Here is a 6,080-nt window from a genome sequence, read left to right as displayed (position 1 = left end):
AATACCAGGTGGCTGAACTACATCACCAAATAGTCAGAATAAGAATAACCCAATAAAATGAAGTTTATTAGTTCTAAATTGCAAGCCTCAAAAACATATCCACATAGGTGTAAATAGAACAGGTTTTATTGAAACTGGAACCTTCATTCAAAGTACAGTATACAACTCATCAAATAATGATGTGAGAGGTCAAGTATATAGATACTAGAATATAATGTTAAATGTCAGGTTCCTCAGAAACATTAGGGGACACATTTTGACATTCTGCACAGCAGGTGCAGAACTCCGTACAGGGAAGGCCAACAGCGAGGCACTGGCACTTTCCACTCTCTCCACACTTTGCATCTTTGCAATACAAGTGAGTAATGTCTCTCACTTCTCTAGGTGCTGGGGGTTTTTCAAATAGCACTGGTTGAATGGCCCCATCTCTGACAATCCACCCCTTGCCAATAGGACTCCATAACAAGGGTTTGGGCATGTGGCTGTGACACCATATCGCTGTCTGAAACATTGCTCTTTGCACATGTTGTTTAAATGCATCCTCTGTTGGCGGCAGATTTGCAGAGGCTGCATCTGTCGTTGATGCAATTATGAACCTCAGTTCATCCAAGTTTGTGCACATCAGTCCATTTTCCTTTTTCCATATAGCAGAAGCGCAAATTGTCTTGCGACTGGCAAAGACTCTTCCAAGCTGGCAGAGAGTCCAAAATGAGCCAGATCTTTGAGCTCGCTGAGATGGGTCTTGAGTTTGTTGAATGCTGTTGTCTTTCCTATTCTGTACAAACTACTTGTTGTGTCACAGCCAGTGAGTGCATGACATGCTGGTAGACAGTTAGACATGTATTTTCCAATTTTCTCAGATATTGTGTTGATGGGGACATATCTCTCTCTCATTCCATGGCCTGCATGCATGTACACTAGAGATGAACCAAACATTCCTTTGCTTGCATAATATATGAACAGTACTTCCACATCTGTGTCATCAGACCTCACAATGATGCGGGAATATGACTCTGCAAGATGTATGGCATGGAGCACCATTCTTGTGTCTGCCTCCTCCTGATCACTGTACAGTGAGGTCAAACTGCTTACTCCTGCTGTGCAGATGCTCTTCACCTCCTCCCCTTCTTCAAATCCACCTGCCAAGATGATGGAGTCACCTGAGTGTAGTCTCTGTGGGGCAGCAGTGACAATGTAGTTGCTCACAAACATGCACAGTGCAGTCTTGTTTCCACTACTCCTCAAGTACTTCCTGTAGTTTGGGACATTTGTTTTGCCAGTGATAACATGTGTAGGCCTTCCATCACTTGCGCCTCTCCAGGTCTTTGATTGACTGTGGGCCGTCATACCTGTCAAATACCATGACCACACATTGCATTTCTTGTTTTCTATTTAGAAGTGACAAGATCTTCTTCAGGATGCATTCTGCTAGCTCACTGAAGGTCTGGAAGGCTGAATCATGGAGGCTTTGAAGCATAGCCATGCCATCAATGATGTATGCAGATTTCTCTGTGGTGTCCGACAGCTCCTGCATCACTTCTACTACTGACTCCAGTTTTTTTGCAAGGTCTGCTTTTGTGGTTTTTCTCATCGCTCCATCGTCATAAAAGAGAGAGGGTGGGACAGCAGCCAATTCATGACGCATCACATTCTCCAATGATACGTCTCTTTGTTTTGAAACAGCCAGGAGTCTCCTGAAGAGGACATCGGAATCCATCTGAAACTTCTTAGATTTACTGGTTGCTATGCATGCTATCATATCTGTGAATGTTGCCAATTTGTGTCTTTTCTCAGGATCCCAGAAACGTTTTGGTGTATCACTCTTTAGTCGTTCATCAATGAAATTTGCATTTAGCTTTTCTCCATCTTCCAGAAAGCTTGAGAGATCTTTTGCCACCTTTTGTGATGCTACTTGTCCACTTGTAATATTGATGAGCTCATCAGGAACTTTCTCCAAATCAAATGGGTTCTGCCTGTCTTGCACAAACTCCATTATCTTTATAGTTTCCCTCTCATCCCTGTCCATGCGGGCTGCTCCATGTTCTTTGTGGGATTTTGGTGCATGTACCGCTGCATCACAAAGCTCTGTCATGGCATCGCAGTACTCACTGGTGACATGCCTTGTGATGAGCCATCTTTTCAGAGCTCCCTTTCGTAGTGTGAAGCCGATAATGCCTCCTTGACCCTTTCCTTCTCTGTTGATAGTTTGTTCAAGTGCTTGATCGGTGGCTACACAGTTGAAGTTTCTCTCATCTGAGCGCCGCACAACAAACCCTCCTTCTCTCATGAATTTGTAGATATCTGGTTGGCTTTTTTCAAGGGCTTTCATTTCAGCTATGTAGACTGGCATGTACTTTGCGTAGTTCATCCTCCCAGCAGCCCGGAACCATGGTATTGCTTCAGACATGCAGTTGAGATGAAGGTCAAAGTTAGCTTCACGCTCTGATCGTAGCATTTTGAGTAAGAGATCAGCCCATCCATCCATTCATCCATCTTCTCCCGCTTATCCGTGGTCGGGTCGCGGGGGTAGCAGTTCCAGCAGAGAGCCCCAAACTTTCTTTTCCCTGGCGACATCAACCAGCTCTGACTGGGGGATCCCAAGGCGCTCCCAGGCCAGCAAAGAGATATAATCCCTCCACCTGGTCCTAGGTCTACCCCTTGGTCTCTTCCCAGCTGGACGTGCCTGGAACACCTCCCTAGGGAGGCGCCCAGGTGGCATCCTAACTAGGTGCCCGAACCACCTCAACTGGCTCCTTTCGACGCGAAGGAGGAGCGGCTCAACTCCGAGTCCCTCCCTGATGACCGAACTTCTCACCTTATCCCTAAGGGAGACACCAGCCACCCTGCGGAGAAAACCCATCTCGGCCGCTTGTATCCGCGATCTCGTTCTTTCGGTCATGACCCATCCTTCATGACCATAGGTGAGGGTAGGAACGAAAATGGCCCGGAAGACCGAGAGCTTTGCCTTCTGGCTCAGCTCCCTTTTCGTCACAACGGTGCGGTAAAGCGACTGCAGTACCGCTCCCGCTGCTCCGATTCTCCGGCCCATCTCACGCTCCATTTTTCCCTCACTCGAGAACAAGACCCCGAGATACTTGAACTCCTTCACTTGGGGTAAGGACTCATTCCCTACCTGGAGTGGACAGTCCATCGGTTTCCTGCTGAGAACCATTGCCTCAGATTTGGAGGTGCTGATCCTCATCCCAGCCGCTTCACACTCGGTTGCGAACCGATCCAGTGAGTGCTGAAGGTCGCAGACCGATGAAGCCATCAGAACCACATCATCTGCAAAAAGCAGTGGTGCAATCCTTAGTCCACCGAACTGCAGACCCCCTCCCCCATGACTACGCCTCGAAATCCGATCCATATATATTACAAACAGGATTGGTGACAAAGCGCAGCCCTGGCGGAGGCCAACCCTCACCGGAAATGGGTCCGACTTACTGCCGAGGACCCGGACACAGCTCTCGCTTTGGGAGTACAGAGATTGGATGGCCCTGAGTAGAGACCCCCTCACCCCATACTCCCGCAGCACCTCCCACAGTACCTCCCTGGGAACTCGGTCATACGCCTTCTCCAAGTCTACAAAACACATGTAGACCGGATAAGCGTACTCCCAGGCCCCCTCCAGGATCCTTGCGAGAGTAAAAAGCTGATCCGTCGTTCCACGACCAGGACGGAATCCGCATTGTTCCTCCTCAATCTGAGGTTCGACAATCGGCCTGACCCTCCTTTCGAGTACCTTAGAGTAAACTTTCCCGGGGAGGCTGAGTAGTGTGATGCCTCTGTAATTGGCACACACCCTCTGATCCCCCTTTTTAAATAGGGGAACCACCACCCCGGTCTGCCACTCCTTCGGTACTGTTTCCGACTTCCACGCAACGTTGATGAGACGTGTCAACCATGACAGTCCCTCAACACCCAGAGCCTTCAGCATTTCCGGGCGGATCTCATCCACCCCCGGGGCTTTGCCACTGTGGAGTTGTTTGACGACCTCAGTGACCTCCCCCCGGGAGATTGGTGTTGATCCCCCGTCATACTCCAGCTCTGCCTCTAACATAGAGGGCGGAGTTGTCGGGTTCAGGAGTTCCTCAAAGTGTTCCTTCCAACGCCCTAACACTCCATCAGTTGAGGTCAACAACGTCCCATCCTTACTGTACACAGCTTGGATGGTTCCCTGCTTCCCCCTCCTGAGGTGTCGGACAGTTTTTCCAGAACAACTTTGGTGCCGCCCGAAAGTCCTTCTCCATGTCTTCTCCGAACTTCTCCCACACCCGCTGCTTTGCCTCGGCCACGGATGAGGCTGCTGCCCTTCGGGCCTGTCGGTACCTTGCAACTGCCTCGGGAGTCCCCCGGGATAACAAATCCCTGAAGGCCTCCTTCTTCAGTCGGACGGCTTCCCTGACCACCGGTGTCCACCAGGAGGTTCGAGGGTTACCGCCCCTTGAGGCACCTAGGACCTTGAGACCACAGCTCCCCGCCGCGGCTTCGGCAATAGAGGCTTTGAACACCGACCACTCTGGTTCAATGTCCCCAACCTCCACAGGAATGCCCGAAAAGCTCCGCCGGAGGTGTGAGTTGAAGGCCTCCTGAACTTGGGCCTCCTCCAGACGTTCCCAGTTCACCCGAACTACACGTTTGGGCTTACCAGGTCTATCCAGAGGCTTCCCCCGCCACTCGACCCAACTCACCACCAGATGGTGATCAGTTGACAACTCCGCCCCTCTCTTTACCCGAGTGTCCAAAACATACGGCCTCAGGTCCGATGATACGATAACGAAATCGATCATGGACCTTCTGCCTAGGGTGCTCTGGTACCACGTACACTTATGAGCATCCTTATGTTCGAACATGGTGTTTGTTATGGCCAATCCATGACTAGCACAGAAGTCCAGTAACAAACCACCACTCCGGTTCAGATCAGGGGGGCCGTTCCTCCCAATCACGCCCCTCCAAGTGTCTCCATCATTGCCCACATGTGCGTTGAAGTCTCCCAGCAAGATTAAAGAGTCCCCTTCAGGAGCCCCATACAGGACTCTTTCCAGGGTCTCCAAGAAGGCCGTATACTCTGAACTGCTGTTGGGTGCATAAGCACACACAACAGTCAGAGTTTTCCCCCCCATAACCCGCAGGCGTAGGGAGGCGACCCTCTCGTCCACTGGGGTAAACTCCAACAACGAAGCACCTAACCGGGGACTTGTGAGTATCCCCACACCCGCCCGGCGCCTCACACCTTGAGCAACTCCGGAGAAGAATAGAGTCCAACCCCTATCCAGAAGTAAGGTTCCAGAGCCGACGCTGTGCGTAGAGGTGAGCCCAACCAGATCCAACTGGTAACGCTCCACCTCCCGCACAAGCTCCGGCTCCTTCCCCCCCAGAGAGGTGACGTTCCACGTCCCCAAAGCCAGCTTCTGTCGCCCGGGTCTGGTCCGTCGAGACCCTCCGCTTTCACTGCCACCCTTCTGGCAGCGCACCCGACCCCATCGATGTTTCCCGTAGGTGGTGGGCCCGCGGGACGGAGAAGCGGAGGTGTTGCCCACGTTGCCTTTTCGGGCTGGGCCCGGCCGGGCTCCGTGGCAAGCCCGGCCACCAGACGCTCGCCGACGAGTCCTCCTTCTGGGCCTGGCTCCAGAAGGGGACCCCGGGCTTCCTCCGGGCCGGGTATCCTCACTTTTTGTATCGTCTTTCATGAGGTCTTTTGAACCAATCTTAGTCTGGCCCCTTGCCTGAGACCAATTTGCCATGGGAAACCCTACCAGGAACACAAGGTTCCAGACAACACAGCCCCCAGGTTCATCAGGGCACACAAACCTCTCTACCACGGTAAGGTGCTGGTTCTTCAGAGAGGAGAGATCAGCCAGTAATTAAAAGTTGCCGATTGTTGAACTCCACTCTCTGAAAACTGTTGTATTTTTCTCCTCAGGTCCGGAAGGTCTGTCTCCACTTCACTTAAGAACTGTCTGGCAGAGACCTGGTCGTTGCCATGAAAGGCATGCTGCACATCTCGCAGGAGGTGTTCTTGTTCAGCAGATAATGGAACCTGACCTTTTTTGTTCAGCCAGGAGTCCAGTGCCACCCAG

Source organism: Gymnodraco acuticeps, unplaced genomic scaffold (assembly GCF_902827175.1).
Source record: "Gymnodraco acuticeps unplaced genomic scaffold, fGymAcu1.1, whole genome shotgun sequence".
Lineage (NCBI taxonomy): Eukaryota > Metazoa > Chordata > Actinopteri > Perciformes > Bathydraconidae > Gymnodraco > Gymnodraco acuticeps.
This window is presented reverse-complemented; position numbering follows the sequence as displayed.